The sequence below is a fragment of the Vespa velutina genome, chromosome 2, assembly GCF_912470025.1.
Source record: "Vespa velutina chromosome 2, iVesVel2.1, whole genome shotgun sequence".
Classification (NCBI taxonomy): domain Eukaryota; kingdom Metazoa; phylum Arthropoda; class Insecta; order Hymenoptera; family Vespidae; genus Vespa; species Vespa velutina.
Window position 1 is genome coordinate 8,484,930 of NC_062189.1, and position 20,058 is coordinate 8,504,987.

Genomic DNA, 20,058 nt, shown 5'->3' on the forward strand with positions numbered 1-20,058 from the left:
GGCAATATCGAAAATACATACATCGCGCGTAAACGAAAATTCGAGACTAGAAAATCGAGAGAGAAAGAGAGAAAGAGAGAGAGGAAGAGAGAGAAAGAGAGAGAAAGAGACAATGCATTTAACTGCAACGCGTTAAACGTGCGCTTGTATTGTATTCTGTAACAACGACCTGAAACAAAGATGCCATCTTTGAAAGAACAACAGATGGATATCAGAAATAAAACGACGCAGAAAAATCATAGCAATAAGGCATACGTGTAGATATACAGCCAGAAGGCGTTTTGAAAAAAGAGTGAAATGAAAACATGCAAGATATTGAGGATCAGAGTTACATAGACATACAAAAATATTTTGATCAAAATATTATTTGACATAGTATTTTTTTAATATAACGTATGTAAATTCTGAGAAAAAACAATTACATTGAAACACATAGACTCATATATATATATATATATATATATTAAATACAAAAATATGTCTAAATCGTAGAAATATCACATATAAATCGAGTGATAAAAATAGAATTCTAATAAATTCGCATAAAATATACGAACGAGAAAATAAGCGAATGTATATGCACTGAAGTAACGAGATAAGAAAAGGCAACAAGGACACATACGAAGGACAAAGCATAGTGCAAGGACCGTTCGCCGGTTAGACAGGCAAGGTAGGCAGGCAACAAGCGAGGTAAGTAAAGCAAGCAAGGCGAACAAGCAAGGCAACGCCAGCAACCAGCCACCCGGCCAACCACCCAGTCGGCCTTCCAGCAAGTAGGGAGAGTCAGGAACGAGTCAGACGGACGAACGAACGCCAGTCTACCGTGGGCGCACGTCGCGACACCACGTGTATCTCTCTGCTCGTGTATCTCTCCGTTCGACTCCGCTTATTATCGCCCTTTATTCTTTTTCCTAATCAATTTTATGACTTCTATATTTCTCAACGACCTCAATTCACAGTGATCGTGCGATTGTTTTCTCACAAATTAACTTTCTAACCGTTTTATTATAGTGTTCTCGAAGGGAAAATTATCAAGTTAATACAACTTTGTGAGTTGTTTCAGTAGTGGTGTTACTTAAGAGAGACAGTGACGTTGTAATTCCGTTCTCAGCACAAACACGAGGAATCGATCCATGTTCCACGATCGCAAGAGTTCGAGGTAATAAAGGATTACGGGGCAAAAAACGGAAATTTTAGTGCTACTCCTCGTTTTGGTAGACGCGACAGCTTTCAACAAAACAGCTTTCTAAGCTCTTCTATGTTCGTAATTCATAAGATAATTTGCTTGTCTATGTCGTATATACAACATAGGACATTATTCCTATTAAATCGTTTGATCAAATAGGTTATAGTCCTATTCCTGATGCGAGGGAAAAATAACAAATGCAATCGAACTATCCACCGGATCTCAAATTTCTTACGATCGATATTGCGTATTTTGTACAAATTACTATGTGTATCTGTATACTCAGGTTTCAACGTGAAAATTTTTTACTATCAACGACAGTTGTTATTTTTAGGAGAATCAATGTTTTATCTTTTTACTTTTTTAGTAATTTGTTCGACATAGATTCGGTATTCCATCGTGTATTTTTTCTTTTTTTTTATCTTTTTTTTTCTTTTTTTTTTTTTGACAAAATCGACTCCGATCATTGTAAAGTGGACGAAATATTCGATAACCACGCGTACGTTTTCCGCGGATGTTCCATTAACGTCATTGTGACGATCAGCATTTATTCAATGTCTCCACGTCAGAAAAAACTCAATTTCAAGGGGAGGGAGTACTAATTTTTTTCCACTCTCGCGCGATATCTCTCGCACCTGACGCTCTTGGTCCTACAGCGTTTATAAAATATTTGCTACGATCGTTCGCGAACTACATTTTGCACACAAGTATTCAACGACAACAATTATTATGGAACTATTCTCGTTCGATACGAAAAAGTGTCTATTAAATACTCCTCTATTTTATCGTAAAAAAAGATTTTTTCTTCTTTTCTTTTCAGATTCTTTTCTTTAATCCTATTCGTTTTTTCGTCTTTTATTGTCTTTCATTAACACTATCGATAAGTTAATTACGAACCAATTTGATTAAAAACGAGAGGCTTTAAACGAAAATATCGAATAATAGAAATCTTTTTGATTTACAAGTAAGTCACTCATTTATTTTGATCAATACGCTCGATAAGAGTATTGACAAAGTTAAAATTTGAAATCGTTTATAAGGTACAGTATAGTTTATTACCCGATAGGATAAAAAACTTTATCGATTATTTTAACTCATTTAATGTCGAATACGAATTAGAAACGAAAAGAATAAGATATTGGAAAAACTAATCTTAAAAGATATAAATATTGATTTCCGTCGATCTATTAATTAAAATTTTCATTTTGGGTAAACTATTATTATTTCTCCAATTTTATAAAGGAACGAGGGCCCGTTGATATAAATCTTACTACATTAACGTTGACCTAGAAAGGATAAAGACGTTTGACGACATTATTTCATATTAAAATTGGCATGCCAATACCGGACTAGTTTCCCTACAATTTCAAAAATTGTAAAATTTTATAATCTTCTACCTGACTTTTAATATATATCACGGTCCCACGTACATGCAACATTGGCCAACTTTATATCATTTTAACTATGGTCATGATAGTTGTCAGCACTATATGGATATTTCTACGTATTCTCGCGAGGCATGAAAAGAAAATAGAGGAGAAGATGTGTAGAAATGGTGAAACTTCTTTTGGAATGAATGACTTGTTCTAAAAAGTTTTTCTTTTATTCCCTATTCCTTTTTTCCTTAATTACGTAGCATAGATTTATTATCATAGTAATTTTGATAAACGAATATAAAAAGTAAAAAAAAAAAGTTAATGAAACCTTCAATTAATTTTAACGTGCATCTTTATGCTCTCCATTAATTCTTTAGGATTAAGAATTCCAAGATGAAGTTAGATGAACTTTTGGAGATAATGTAAATTGGAAAAGGAATACTCGTATCCGATGTCGCAATAAATTGGCAAAGACGTTAAAAAGTAGATACGGGACAGTGACTGAGTGTCTACTACTTATTCCGTCAGTAGTCAAAGGAAAATTTCAAGTAGGAAATGTCCTTGGCCACGAAAAGCAATTATAGCTAATAAGAGGCTAGCAAAGCAAGATATTCCTCTTGGTCTCTCTCATATTAATCATATTAATTTCTCAATCATATTAATCGTCAATATCAACGCTTAGGCTGGGAACTAGGCTAGCTATTATGTAAACTTCTTTTAATCGAAAATATCGAGGAGTGTTAGATAACAAATGAAACGTTTATTTCATTGTCTTTTGAAAAATTAATTACATCGAATATAAAAATAATAGAGTAATTAACTAAATTATCGCGCGACAATTTCTCTTTTTTTTTAAATATAAGAACATCGAATGATAAAAGAACAATCATTTTGAACAGTTAATCGTGCGTTTATCGGGATTCTCGCGATTCTGTAAAAGAACAATTTATTCAGCTTGAAATCTAGGACTTGTATAATGGTTAAGATAGGGCATAAAAGGATTTTTTTTTTCTTTTTTTTTTTTTTTTTTTTTTTTTTTGGAAAATACCACAACGATGACTTCGCATTCCCGGCAAATATAGCAGCATTTAATCTAACGCAATAAAGAATAAAGAAAGAATTGTGATACATGTTACAAATATAAATAAAAATAAATTATAATCAATATTATATATCGATGCGATAATAGAAGAACGAAACATCAATTGTTATATTAATCTATTAGAAAATTGTAATTGAACCGTTCTTGAATCTTTTAGATAATATCTCAATGTCCACATAGCCTCGAAAGTTCATCGAATTTTCAAGGAGCCCTAGCTGGTTTCCCGACAAAGTTGTTACAGATACGGGAAGCCGCTTGTAACTTTGTTATGGCGTAGTTTGCGAAAAGCGATTTGTTACGAATTGCGCGTTTCTCCTTAGATTTATGTAAATTTTCTAAAATAAAATGGAGGATCATAGAGGAAAAATAATTCACCTTTTAAAGTGATAGCTTTACTTATAAGAATTGCATGCGATGCTTGTGCGCCTGTACACTTTCATATATACATCCGTATGCATGTGCCGTTTCTCCTTAAAAGCTCCACTTTAAGCTGCTTTATACTCTCTTCGAATAGTAAAGGTGACCTCGGTAACCAACGAAAAAGCAAGCTCGAGCCGACTATTAGCGTGCTCATAAGTCTCGCGGAAATTTACTTGAAACGTGCCTAAATATTTTCTTGGCCTCGGCCTAGCCTTTGAAACATTATCGAGCCCTCGCACGAAAGCCCGCTCTCGTGAAAGCTCCCATTCGGATCGTTAGTAATTAAAAATCTCCCTTTGGCAAATATTACTTTAAAATGTCAAAGCTATTCTATATTTTACGGCGTTTCTCGAAAATATCATGAAACGCTTATGAAACGATTGCGAATCGAATATAAATTAAATTCCAACTTCGATTTAGATGAGTATAACGTAGATATAAATCGATTAGATCATGCTATTAATATCAAATTGCAATTTTAATTATTCTATATAAAATTGATTCGTTTAAATTCATTACACTTTCAACTCCTAATAATATCAAAATTAACTCAAATAAATTTCCTAAGACAAATCAACTTTCTAAAGCCTGAAAGCTGTCACAATTTCATAATTTATCACATTTCGTTAATTACATTAGATAATAGGTGCTGTTAAAAAGCACATAAAAGTACCGTTCTGAGAAACTCTACCTACATATATGCTTGCGACATTGATACAAGGAGCTTATCACGGATATATAATTCTACATTATTGCCAGAAAAAACTTTGAACGAAATAAGACGGAAAAAAATGAAAAGAAATGGATGCAGATGTTGTTTACGGCAGTCTCTGTGCAAGTACTATCGTAGAAATTCCGAATGAAAACATATAATACGATAAGGTAATGCACGTCACACAGTGTCAATTATTCAAACCAATCTAAAGTACCGGCCGTACGTTGACCAACTATATTCGGAACTAATCTAACAAACTCGTAGGCATTCGAAGTCTGGGCTTTCCTTTCGCTATATTTCACCCTCGACGCTCTCTACACTACCTCCACCATCACCACCACCATCATCATCACGCCAACATCCTTCTCGTAATCATTTATTTCTGATAAAAGCTACACTAAACTATGTCTCGTTCACTCCCTTGAGAGTAGAGAAGCAAAGCTTTCTAATGATAATAACTATTACAAACATTTGAGATTGCTTCTCTTTCTATTAAATCATCTTTGTGCGTCAACATACATGCATTTATCTAGATGTAACCATTTATGCTGAATGATGGTTGAATATGCTTAAGTTGAATGAAAATACTACGGAAAATTTGTCCTTCGTAAATTTGTGGAAAATAATATTAAAAGAATAAGATAATTATATTCTTTATTTCATGATAATCTTTGTTATAGTTTTGCTTTCTGGTTCACTTCACCGGATATTCAATGCATTTAGAGATAGCAGAACGATGCCTTTTGCTATTAGCTGATTTAAAATCCACAGTGATAATAACATCGAGGACGACGCTACTATCTTCGATAGATGTGGGCAGAGGAGGAAAGAGTGACATAATATTATACATAGAGAGAGTCACTATAAGCATATACAGTCGTGAAAGTTGGTACGCGCACTTGAAGCTAACTCAACGTTCGTGCTCGATTAACCTCGACGCGCAGTCGGTATAAAATGCTTCCATATTACCAGTGCTACGGAATCGTTGAAACAAAAAAAAAAAAAGAAAGAAGAAAAAGAAGGAAGAAATCCTCAGGGAAATTTAAGAAGAAACGAAATCCACCTCCTTGTAGGAGAGAAAATTCGTTGAAGATGTTACGAAACTTTAGCCAATGAAACAATTATATCTACGCGTTACGAGAAAGGTTCTCTCATGAGGGAAATGTAGTAGGTGAAAAAATTAACAAAAAAAAAATAAAAATGAAAAGCAAAGAAAGTAGCAAGTTTTTAACGCGAATCTTCCTTTCCTGATAAAATGTAATTTCAAATGATCGTTCACGCCCACGTCTTGTTGATTTTTACTTAACCGAACCGCCGTCACCCTTGACGCCGTTCTTCTTTCCTACGAAGTCTTTGGTCTCTCACTGGAAGTAATTTGGTTTCATGTTCACGTACGTTTTCACAGTCACGCTGAATACACAGTGGCTCGAACGTATATACGTACATATGTATCAAGCTACATAAAGAGAATTATTCTCCCTTTTTCTTTTTTTCTCATTTCTTCTATCTTCATCGCAGGACCGAGTCTGGAACGTTTGGATTTCATTCGATTTCAATAAAAGTTCGTTAAGCCGACGTTTAATATCGAACTACGGTTTCATATTTCTCTCTCTCTCTTTTTATTTCTCTTTCTCTCTCTCTTTCTTTTTATTTCTCTCTCTCTCTTTTTATTTCTCTCTTTCTCTCTCCCTCTTTTTATTTCTCTCTTTCTCTCTCTCTCTCTCTCTCTCTCTCTCTCTCTCTCATCCTTTTCTTTTTCTCTCGATATTACTCGCATAGAAAGAACGCCAGCAGCAGCATCAGTAACACGTTGAAACTTTATTTTTACTTGTCATTACTCACGCTTATCGAGGAGATTCATCAGAGGATATTAAATGCAAAGTTGGAAAGTATAAATAATTGGATAATTCGAGATTAAACGTGAGAGAAAGAAAGAAAAAAACATAGAAATAATGAAAGAGACGTAATAGGTATTTCCATTGGTGAATATCGATTGGGGAAACTTTAATATATTAGATAAGTATAGCATTCCTTTCGAAGTGATTTTCAACTAAAAATACCTGTTTCAGTTTTTGCATTGAAATATCCCATTCCAATTATATAGTTCAGAATCTCACTTTTTGTTAGGGCACATATCATATACGATCAAAAATATACTTTTCAGGCATATGACTTCATTAATTCACGTTTAATTTATTAATTTCGATTGCGTACGTTGCAAAATGGGAAAACAGAGTTCGCTAGAAATGTATGTAATCGAATAAACTTGCTTTTTTCTTCTTCTTCTTCTTCTTCTTCTTTTTATCTATGTTTTGTTCGGCACAAATATCGCTACATCCTACACGTTTTCTACTACTTGCAAGGATCAGCGACTTTCTGAATATTTATGGAAAAGCGGTGGTAGGTAAATCGTGAACGCATAATATTTTGTTTCCCTAGTTTCGACGTTACATTTTATGCTCTCTTTCTTTCTTTTATATTCTTCCTAAGCGAAAGAAACGAAACTATAAAAATATCTTGATGCTGCTTACGTAGAAAAAAGTGTTACAAAGGTAATTAATACTGACAGAGCAATCTTATGACATAATCTTTATAACTTTGAAATGTGAAATTTGAAATATACAATTTTTACGGAAGTTTCTTTTTGATTTCACAGTTCATTGGGAGAAAAAGAGAGCGAGAGCGAGAGAGAGAGAGAGAGAGAGAGAGAGAGAGAGAGAGAGAATTAAAACGTTATAGAAGAATTCTATAACGTTTTTTTGGTAAACGTTCTTTTGATAAAGGGTTATTAAAAATACTCACTTTACTTTGATTGCCACGAGAAAAATGTATCTAAATATTAAATACGATTCCTTCAAATAAAATTTTCAATTACATTAATAATCGAATGGGAAATAGGATAGTAATTTATTGGCATCAAGAGACGAGGAAAATGGTGCATAAAGCCTTAACGCATACGCAAAGCTAATTAACGCCGTAAATGCTGGTGGAATGTCGTTGAAATGTGCAAACGTTTAATCTATTAGCCAATAAACGAAATTAATTGAGTGAAGGAAACGATTAATATTCCTCCATTGGGACAATCTATCTCTGGTGTAATATTAATGTACGATGTACCACTGAAATCAGCTAATCTTCAGACTTAAACACACGAATAACAATCGCATGCGAAACGAGAATTCTGCTGACTACGAAAACACCCTCTCAAAAAAACAAGAAGTTGACACCTCAATGACGAAAGTTTCTCGAAGAAGAAGCGATCGTCGTTTGCGCCTGTGTGAACGATTTTGACGAAAAAATCCATGAAAGAAGGAGAAATGATCGAATGGCGGAGTGATAGAATAATGCGAGCTCTCATTGTAAATCCGTGAAGAGAAGAAATTTGGTGGTCCAAGGAAACGTGTGAAATAAAGATGATGAAGAAAAAAGAAAGGTTGAATAAAGTTAGAAAAGGATGATGTCTGTAAAAGAAGAGACAGATCCAAAGTAAAACGAGAATGGAAGTTAAAAAAAAAGAGAGAAGACTACCCCTTCCACATATACCGGTTATCTAGGGGAATTGAAGATGGTATAAAGTTTGGCAGAAGTAGTAGGAGATAGAGATATCTAGTAGTAGACGGCGAATAATAAAAAAGGGAACGGAAGAATCGCAGATTTAATAAAGGCTCCTTGAAAGCGTGCTAAGCGAAAACCGATTTCATTATACCGAGCTGTCCTCCTCTCCGATTCATTCGCGCTTTCCACGGGATGCTGACTTGCTCGAGATTTCACGTCTTTTCTTTTCCTTCGGACCCTTCTTTAACCATTCCTTTTTCACTCAGGTACAGAAAAAATGTGCCATCGAAATCACGTGAGTTTACGAAGAACACCGAGAGAAGGTTAATGGAATTGTCGAATAATTATGATGAATCGAGTTTCGACTCCGATCTCTTAGCTGAACTTTCTCGGTTAATTGAAAAATCTATAAATATCCACTTGGATGATTTTAACCACAACGAGGGCAATTATTCGTAAAATCGTGATCAACTATCCACCTACAGAGGATAATCACCATAAATCAGGTCGAAGTAGAATATAGATCACCATTTCGTGAGTTACCCTTCTTCACTCTATTTTTCTCTATCCTCCATTCTTAATTCCCTGATTATAAGCGCGAAGTAGGAGCAGTTTTCCAGTTGACATTAGAACGAACTTCTCGAGATTCCGAGGCAATCATCGTTTTGGGAAATCAAGTTCACTGTAGTACCACTCGTTCTCTCATCTGGAAGGTTCGGCCGATAATTAAGAAACTTCCGTCGTTGCGTCTTGAAGATTTGATCCTTTCTAACGCTCTCTCTCTCTCTCTCTCTTTCTCTTTCTCTCAATAGCATAGCCTCCTCTTCTCCAGTAGTCGAGATTCGTCTAAACATAGTTCCACTCAGAGTTTCCGAGAATAGGTGGAGAAAAGAGGTAGCCAAAGGGAGAGGTTGTTCTCATGTCAAAGTAGTTTCTCTAGGCTCTCTCTCTTTCCCTCTCTTTCTCTTTCTCTCTCTTCCGAAAACTACCATGAGCTGTCCACAGAGACATTCTGCATATTCATGTCACCAAAGGCACAAATCGTACCGTTTGCTGTGGTAAACTGGTTTTGGTGCTTCCTAAATCAATGTCAGACCGTAGTCTTCGACTCGCACTTTCTCATCTTGCCGTTGATAATTGCCAGTTTCACGATTCAATGATTTATTCAAATAAAATGAATCGCTTTTATTGAAGCCACTTAAATGAAAAAAAAAAAAAAAACAAAAACAAAATTCGAAAAAAGCGAAAAAATTATACTTTAAGAGTATTGATTCGTTAGAAATATATTTCGACATTTTATACATTAAATCAAATGTTTATAGTAAACATGTATAAAATTTATTATTTATCCTGAACAGTTAAACTTTACATATCCATTTGGTTTTGGATTACAACGATCTTTTCGATTCGAGGATAACATGAAAATCAGGATGGATAAAAGCTAAGCTTCGATCGTGTTCCGCGTTAACGATCAAACACTAATTATACGCGATATAATGTTTTACGATACGCGCAAATTACGGGCTTGATGGTACAAAGTGGAATAGAGGAGGAGGATAGAACAAGGACGTAGCAGTACACTTGTAACGCGACGATATACGCGATAATATCGCGTTCGCACGTGGCCATCCATGCCGATGCTGAATTACGATCAGTAACAATCGCCGTTGAAAATCAATTACAAGCGGTATTACAACGTTCGAGCGTGAAATTCACCGTTCCGCCTCGGTCCGATACCTTTCATTCGTTAATTAATCGCTCGTTTGGTATACGCGTCCAACGAAAAAGAAAATATCTGTTTTCTCTCTTTTGTTCCAGCGTTCAAGAAGAAATTGGCGTGATCTTAAGAGAAGCAACGTCGTCCTATCGGATATCGAGCTCCATTATTAGCTACGAATGACGATCGCATAACTGGAAGATTAATGAAGATGCTTCGATGAAGCGATCGAAGTGAGTTTTTTCTCCTAATAAACGATCATTTTAATTGTATTTTTTTACAAATTTCATCGAGAAAAAAAATTTCTATATAAATTAGCATCTCCCGTAGATATGTTCTCATGTTTATTAGATCCTCTTTTCAAATATTAAAAAGAAAGATATTTGTTATACCTATTTGACAAATTTAGAACCATGAAAATATAACTAAGACAAAAGTCCGTTCCTAAAAGCAAAATTGAAAGAAAGAAGCAAACAGTCAATTAAAAAAGATGTAGCAATTATCCGAGTTCAAAAATCATTGTAAGGAACTTCATCATAAAATTGAGATGTCTCCTTTCGTCAAGAGGTAGCATAAAGGCGTTGTTTTGTCTCAAAAAATATGAAAAAAAAGCGAAAAAGATTCTCTTTCTTTCAATCTCTTTTCCTTTCTTGCGTTGCAATGACTAAGAAACATTAAAGTTTTATAGACTGATTTCAAATGGCATAGACTACTCTAAAGGTCTATTAATCAGATTTGGTATATGTAAATCTAAGAAAAAACAGTTTCTTTCTACACACAAATACATTTACTCACTCACTCACTCACACACACATACACACACACACACACATGTATATAAATAAATATATATATACACGCACACATATATATTCACCTTAACGCTTAAAAATTGGATCCCACCTCTTTTTCGTTTTCAAAAGCTTTTCATCACTTGGAAATGAGTTTGGAGAAATAAAAGAAGGAAAAGAGAGAGAGAGAGAGAGAGAGAGAGAGAGAGAGAGAGAGAGAGAGGGAAAGCTGAAGCTCGTAGAATAAAATAATCGAGGAGTTACGTGGTGTCGCTTAAGTTTCACAAAGTAATAACAATAATGAACGAGTTGGCGACCGTAAAATTAGTTTTTGATTGAATTATACTATTTGAACTGAGGCGAGCTTTCTTCTACTCTTTAACCATCTGTAATTTTTTTCTCTTTTCCTCTATTCTCGTACAACGCGTATGTTCTAATTCCGCAAATAAATCGCGACGCTAACGCGGAAGAAAGAATTCGCAGCTTCGAGTATTCCCTTATCACCAGCGATTATTTCATCTAATAATAAGGAGAGAAATTTTATATGAAAAAGGAAAGAAAACTTTGTAAAATTAAAATACGATGATAAAAAATTCCAAATTGGTATTGCACGTCCTATGAGATACGTAACGCTTTTTCGCCGGTAGGAGATTCAATGAACGATATTAAATGTTTATTAATAGGCTTAATAACTAGTGTTCGCCTTGAAATACATTTCAATACACATTCATGGCACAGCAAAGTGCATAAATCCACATAATGCTCGCAAGAGCACACATATAAACATGTATATATATGTATGCATTGTCTATATTGATAATATGTGTGTGTATATATATACATACATATATATACGAATATTCGTTGGTAAATACGCGCCAATTGCATTAGCCTCGTTTCAACGATGGACACTTCCTCTTACCACGAATTACCAAGTCCACGAGTTACATCCGGCTAAACTATCCACGTCCGTCCGCTCGCACATCTCGTCTGGTCTTTCTCCCGAAATTAGTTCTATTTTAACGCGTAGAGCGATTTAACAATAAACAACAATAGGAGTATAAGAAACAAACACAAAATCTCCACTCAGAATTGAGAAATAAATGGATTTATCTTTTCCTTTTTTGGAACGCAACGTATATGTTAACATGGGATAAAAATAGTATGAAAGTGAAATTTTTTAAAATTTTTTATTCACTGACGATACATTATCAGTGCTTTTCTCAAAATCCCTTCTACGTAAGAAAAAAGTGCTTTCTATGTAATTAATTTAAAATAACAATGAAATTATAAGAAATTGAAAAGACAACAGTAATTTCTCACTGCACTTTTTAAAGAACGTATCAGACAACGAGATAGGATTCTTCAGCAGGAAGGAAATCGAATGGGCTTTCGAACGTCTTTCAAAGTAAAGAAAGAAATAGACAGAATGATAGGAGAAAACATTTGATTTCACTGAAAGAAAGACAGCTCCTTTTCAAATAACGATTCAACTTTGGCACGAGCTTCTTGGCTCGATCTCGCAAAAGGCTCTCCATTTTCTCTAATCGAGAATTAACCCTCTTGGCCACGATAAATTATCACGATTATTGGAACCCTTCCAAGCTATGGTACGCGGACATTCTCTTGGGGTGGTTCTTAATGCACAAAACGAAACGCCCCTTTGCTTTACGGCGACGATAACAGCGTACGTCTGCAATATTATCCGTCGGCCACACTTGCCATGAATTCGTCGGTAAGATAAAGGATAGCATCGCTTCTGAAAAAGATCTCGATAACCGTACTGTCTTTTTATCACTCTTACGTTCATAATCTATAGCACTTTGTACTTTTCTCCGCTTTCAGGGTACAAGCAATGACCATTCTTCGTACCCGCATTTACGAGAAATCCCTACGAAAACGGTGAGAACTTTCCGGCGATATCTAACATGTCCACTCTAAAGGAGCAAGAAGGAGGTAAAAGAGAAACGGGCAATAAATTCTGGAACAGTGTTAGTCGATATCGCGTTAAGTTCGAATCGAATAAGTAGGTCAAGGCGTTCATAGACTACTACATATTCTAAGACCTTAGAAAGTTGTAAGAGATAAATTTTTATTACGTACGGAAGATTTGATAGAGCGATATTTCTCGCATTATCTCACAAAGCATAAATTTTATAAACCATTTCATCGAGTGTCCTATGTTCGCACGAAATAATATAGATTATAGAGTATCGAGGTTGCGTATTTTACATGTAACAACAAGCACAAATGCTAGTAGGTAAATTCAAAACTCATATTAACGCACAGCCGACGTCTCTCGAGCTTTACCCATGATCAGAGCTTCCAATTATCTACGAATTAGCAATTATAGCTGGCCGAAACTACGGCTATTAAACGTTCCGTTCAATTTAATGATAATACCGTGCATTGCTATCTACTGTTCTAGGTCGTTCGGATTGGAAGGGAAGGATAGTAGATTTATGTTATCCTCTTAAATGACATTGCTCGTAGTTCACACTCCGATTTACATTCACCTATCAACCGATTCTAATCGAAGATTCCATTTAATTCCACCGGTATTAATATGTCCAATAAAACTTTTTACACGGTGTCATAAAAAGGAAAGGATATAAAATTCACAGTTGGAAAAAAAAATATAAAAGTTATTTTCTCTTGAATCGATATTTGTAAATTTTAACAATGCTATCACAACAAGAGAAATAGGATAGGAAGAAAGAGGATGTTTTCGATTTCCATTAATCATCTTCGCGGTTATATTTGATTTCTTCAAGCATGTTACGTCACGGTTCGCCGAATTATTACGTCTCTCTTTTTTCTTTTTCTTCTTTTCTTTCCCACAAAGAACCGACTGAAAACAACGTCGGTAAAAAACGAACCTGGTAAAGGAGACAATATAGCTTTCCCCTTCTTCTCGTACTTGTCGAGTGGGCTGCTGTAAAGGATGCGATTACCATTTTATCGAGTCTGATTTGCGAGCAATTTACACGAAGCTTCGCTCGGAAGACGATACTTTTCTCCCCGAACAAAGAGATCCTCTTTCTTTCTTTTTTGCTCGAGAATTTCGATGAATCCGACGAAATTAATAATAAAAGAAAAAAGTATTACTATGTTATTAAAATTATTCCCTACGCGTATACGAACGATCGATTCAGCTTAAAATCTTTACAAACGAATCCGGAGGATATACGGACCATTAATATTGCTCACGATATATATATTTACTGCCGATGGTGATGGGAGATAACAAACGTATGGTTATCGCGACACATGCGATAAACCCACCCCTTCAGCTCGCCTTCGTAATACGTATCCTCGTTACCCCAAACTCGTTACAAGAAAAAAATGTATAAAACTCGTCATTCGAGTACAAAGGACATAGGAAGCTTATTAATGGTTATCATTTAATACAACAAAAATCAGCCGAGTACAGCTTTGTAAATCATTTCTATCCAACTGAATTCGCCAAAGATTCGTTTGTCGTTGATAAGAGTCATAAAATTATAGAGCTTAAATAAAAAAATGTACATATTTTTTAAATTCTCAACGACTTTTTATACTTTAAAATATCGACAAAAAGAAAAAAAAATAAGAGGAAATAATATAGAAAATTATTTCATCAAACGTTTCTATCATTTTCAGTGTGATTCATTGATATATCGGAAAAAATCTATTGGAATTTTTTTATAGCACCGTGGAATCAAGAAGTTAACTACAAACGATTTCCATTTCAAGCCATTACAATTGTTTATTATTTACCAAAACGATTGAAATATATATGGTTAATAAATAGAACAACATTATTAACACTCAAAGTTCGTTAAAGACTATAGATCGAGCAGCAATACAGAAGATATATCAGAAATCCAAATCAGGAGAGTAACCTACAGAGAGAGGGAGAGAGAGAGAGAGAGAGAGAGAGAGAGAGAGAGAGAGAGAGAGAGAGAGTTCTCCAATGAACCTGAAATGGCAATGCATGCAAACAACGTCGAAGTGACAAATTTCAATTTCGCGCGGCGATCTTCGAATGTTTACCGGTATCTCACGGTTCCCATCGATATCACGAATTTCATTAGTACTCTCTTCTCTGTTTGCCGCTAGCCGACGGATGTACGATAATGTCCACATAAACCAATTTCGATCATAAACAGTAATCGAACTATATACATATCTATATATGCATATCTGTGTATGTATGTGTATGTGTTGAAAGAAAATGTCAGCAAACAGGGAATTTAATTATTTTAACGCGATACGCATCAAACGGAAAATCGGTTTCCACCAAGCACTCGATCCGATGATTATTCGACCCAACAATCGTTCCTATCGAAATTAATCGGAAACGAGATTTCGATAGAATTATATGGACAGCGCAAACCCTATGACTTCAACACGTTTATCATTTTTTCAATAACTACAGATCTTACAGATAACATCGAAATAAATGTGAAAATATCTTAATATAATTCGTTGCAATAATCTTAATAAAAATATTCAATTTAATTGAAAATTACATAGCGACCAAAAATATTCCATCTCGAACTAACGATTCCGAACTAATGATCTCTCAAACGACGAATCATTCGTACGATACCCGAAACTCAACTAAAACTCCCAACCTGCCAGTGAGTATTATAAATTGATTTGCTCGGCTACGGCGATGATTAAGTGGCGTGATTTGGACGCGTGGCTCGCGTGAGAATCCGATTAGACGAATTTAAAAGCGATGGGAAAGGCTCGTTGCAAATTCGGAACGTGACACGGGAGATAGTTAGAAGGGTTACCGTATGGGGGTTTGGAGTTAGGGGTAGGAGATGGTCCGTATATTGGGAGTAAAGGGCGGGGAAATCGAAGAGAAGGGACCTGGAAATCGCGTGTTAGAGGGTGCGATGGACGGACGTGCTAGCCGGTGGCCTTGCAATTACCATTCATTACTTTGTTGGGGCCAATTGACATAACTGATTGGTATTCGGCACCCACACAAGCCTCAAAGGACCACCAGTCTGTCTCCCTTCTCCTGCCCTCTCTCCTTCGCAATGGCGGCTAGGCTCAACAAGGCCGAAGGGAGCTAATGCAGTTAGCCATGTCTGCATCGCGAACTCCATACGATCCTAACGGTCTAACCACCATTCCCTTCGTCTCCTCTTGTACTTCATTCCACGTACTTGCTCTGAATGAGCAAGTTCACATATTTGAATCACTGTACCTGCTGGTATGTAGATATATATAGTATCTGCTTTACATTTAATTAACAATTTATCTTTTGTACAAAAAATGAATTATATTTTCCATTAAATGTCAGATATATAGAAATCTATAGGATAAACTGTAATTATTTAGAAAACATAGTCGTACGGGGTGTCATCGTGGATTTATTTCACGAACGACGTCATATAAATTACGTCAACGAAGAAGTTCGCGAAGACTTTCTTTTCAGAATGGCAAGGAGACCGAGGATAGAAGGTTAGGTAGGATAGTAAGAGAAAAAAAGAAGTACGGCTTTCTTTATACCTTAGCCTCCACGTTTTGCCGCATTTTCCCTCGGCTCTTTCCTTCCTTCCTTTTACCATCGCTAGGCAGTATTTCCGTTGGTAAGAGTTGGGCGGAGAATAGAAAGTTAACAGATAAATAGTGGCTAATACTTCACAAGAACCGGTCTTTCCTTCCGTCACAGCCGCCATTGCGATATTCTTTTCGCATACCTATCTCCGCAACAATTTTAGGTCCAGTTATTCCATTCTTTGAGAGAGAAGAATTACCGTAGAATTCGACAATATTATTAGTAGTTCAAGGTGAAATTCTTTGAGGGAAAAGAAAAGAAGAGAGAGAGAGATAGAGAGAGAGAGAGAGAGAGAGAGAGAGAGAGAGAGAGAGAGAAAGAAAGAGAGACAAAGAGAATAATTTAACGAATAAAGAGTATTAAAATATGAAAAACAAAAATAAAGAGGGGAAGTAACATTTGTTGTTTCATAGTGAAATTTCAAATACAAAGCAATCGAAATTAACGAATAATATTCCAAGTTGGTTCACGACTTTGTCCTTTGTTCAGAGGATAAAAAACTTGAAGCAAAAAGTAATCATGGATATAGAAATATAAAATCCCTAGAGGAACATTATTAAATGGCAATTATGTTATGTTTTGATTTATTTATGGAGCATATAAAAAATCGATATTAAGTTAATCTGAAATAATAAATACCATAGAAAAATATGTTTAACATGGAGAACTATTGCAAAAGACAACAGAGTTTACTTCTCATTGGCAAAGCGATTTCCATTTCTTCGTATAAACTGCATCGTACGAATAATTTGTTTGATTACCTATTAATATGAATTTTCGGATATTAATCAAAAATAATTTGTACTTTCCAGCAAAAGAATGCTTTCTTCGAAAAATGAAGAAGAGAAAAGGTAAAACGCTCGATTTATTCTTCGCTATTTTCTTTTTCTCTCTCTCTCTCTCTCTCTCTCTCTTTCTCAACTTCTCCTATTTGCAGAGATAGCGTTTTCCTATTTATTGCCGTAGAAACTCCGACTTCTTTGACCTTTACTTATACTTATCTATCAAAAATCTCACAATTGGTCTTTTGTGTGTAATTTTCCGATTCAAATATCTATCGATTAAATAATCTCTGCGTATTACTTCGTTTTTACATTTAAAGACGTATTTACATACGTTGACTCGAAAAAGGTTGAATAAAATTGAATGTCACATTTAAATAATTAATCGTCGACATTGAGTCTTCAATTAGAAAATCAAGATTTTCTTCCGGCCCTTATCCACCGCTACCTCTCTCAATACCTACGAACAGCGTGCCAATTAACCATTGACAATCGGTACGTCGAACTCTCGGACCATTTCCCTCTAGTATTTCGAGCGCTACCGATAGCAATTTTGAAAAGCTCTGCCTAATTCGAGCCGATGTCATTAATGTCCGTGATTCAGCTATAAATTATTCAGGATAATTGGATTCGGGCTACGCATAAAATCTACCAGGCAATATCGTTCCTATCCGTGACAGAGAACAACGATCTTTCTCTCTTCCTCTCTTACTCACGTTCTCTCGTAGTACGCGAAAGGGAACGAGCATATGCAGCAAGCGAGACCAGAGCAAAGAGGGTTGATCATGTTTTCTCTATCTTTCTCTCTCTCTCTCTTTCTCTCTCTCTCTCTCTCTCTCTCTCTGTCTCTCTCTCTCTCTCTTTCTTTTTGTTTCTGTCTCTTCATGCATCTCTCTCTACACCCTTTTTACTTCCATCCCTGTCTATCGCTTCATCCCTCTGTTTTTCTCCGTTCTTCTCTGAGGGAGTGTGCTTTATGCTGTGCGTCGAAATACAGTGTAAATCGCTACTACCACTGGCTGCACAATTAGGTAGGGCAATATTTACTATTTGCCAATATGGCGATAGCTTAGCGTCCCCGTTAACCCTCTTCTCCTCCGTCAATTCCTTCTCCATACCAAAACTAGCAATGCCATACTATTGCCTCTACTATTGCTGCTGTAACACGCGATAACAATCCTCGGCAGTATGTTCGGTACAATCGGAGATTGTCCGGCCGAATCAAACGCACGATCTGCTCGCTTGAGCGAATCTTGCTTCTCTGAATACAGTATTTCCAATGATTCGTGTCTTAATGAAGCTTACTGTTCGAAACTATAACTCGACAAAGCTGAAGGAATTAGGTATACTCGTGAGAGTTAGTTCGTTAGAGAACGAAAATCCATTGTAAGTTATTTGGAAAGAGCGTGTAATATTAACTACATAAATGATGAAATGTGTTGATTATGTCATTTGACTCGTTAAAAAAGTATATTTTCTAATTAGCCTGAAATCAATAAGCTAAAAAGAAAAAAGAAAACGAAAGAAGGAAAAAAGAGAAGAAAGAATAAGTTTTGCAGTTAAATATTTTTCAGTGAACACGACAACGAACAGCCCTGACTCCCGAAGCGATGCGTTCTTTCAAGCGAAACGATGCGAGCTTTTCGCTCTACAGCTTTTTGCGCCTCGACTACGTTTCTTTGCGCTTCGTTTTATACGCAGAATAAAGAAAAACAATTTTTCTAGTTCAGTGTACAAGGGAAATTTGGTAAAAGGATAGGAACAAAAATTGTGAACAGGATCATCGAACGAGTCCAAAAATATTTCTTTCTTTTTACTCAAATTTCGTCGTATCTTTGCACGTCATTAAACCAACCTAATGAAATCACAAAGATGATTCTTCCTGCCAATTAGAGAAAGGAAAAGCTAAAAATTACTCGAATGAAGTTGCTATATATAACCATACGTTTGATTCAAAGTCCTCGGTACGATTTAAGAAAGCTCTTTGATGCGGTTACAACCCTTACTAAGGTTTTTGAAGGCCGACGGGGTGATATTGAAAAGGAAAGAGTGTAAAGCACGAAAGAAGGAGAAGGAATAAAGGACGGAAGAAAGGAAAAAACGAAATCTAGCGAAGACCGTTAGGCATTCCATATTTCCTTTGAAAGCATATTCCTTAGTGGCCGGTCTCCAAAGTGAGAAGAGGAAAGAAGATAAAGAAATAGCATCGAAGTAGGGAAAGGATGAAAAGGCGAATGAGATGGGCCTAGCGTTAATTAAGACGCTGTGAGCTATCTCTTTTCCTCTCCTATACACATCAATATACATAGTTCGAGTAAGTAAGCCACGAGAAACGAGGAAGAGTTTTCCGGTGATGTCAGAATCCGAACATTGCTTACCTCCGAGGAATAAGAATGACCGAGTCTACACTTTTGACGAAGTCAGACGATAGTGGGTGAGGTATTCGTATGCTCGATTTCGTCGTTTGCTTTCATCTTTAAAGCATGGAAATAGAAATACAAAAAGAGAGATAGAAAAAGAAACATGTTTATCCGATATAACAAAGAAAATGTACAATTTCACGATGAATTTCAAAGTGTCCGAGTTCTTCTTAAAGTGCACTCCGCACGATGTCACTCCTAGATAGAATGAGAATAAAGAAAGAGAGAGAGAGAAAGAGAGAAAGAGAGAGAGAGAAAGAGAGAAAGAGAAACAGAAAGAGAAAGATAAGGAGAGATGGAAAGAGCGAAGAACGAATAGAGAATATGCCATCAAACTTCACTCGGAATAAGAAGTGACGAAGTCAAAGTTTCAAAATCTCTTTCGAGCAAGTGTCACGAGTTATATCATCTAGAAAGCTCGTTTGAGCAATATA

The 20,058-nt window shown here is 35.7% G+C and overlaps 1 protein-coding gene across 1 annotated transcript in view; it reads left to right on the forward strand.

The window, feature by feature from the left end:
- Positions 1 to 828: 828 nt before the first annotated feature.
- LOC124946549 (protein artichoke-like) overlaps positions 829 to 20,058 on the forward strand; it is a 53,501-nt gene continuing 34,271 nt past the window's right edge. The window contains exons 1-2 of the mRNA XM_047487338.1: positions 829 to 1,159; positions 10,173 to 10,304. The gene's annotated coding sequence lies outside the window, so the exon portion shown is untranslated. The remainder of the gene's footprint in view (positions 1,160 to 10,172; positions 10,305 to 20,058) is intronic.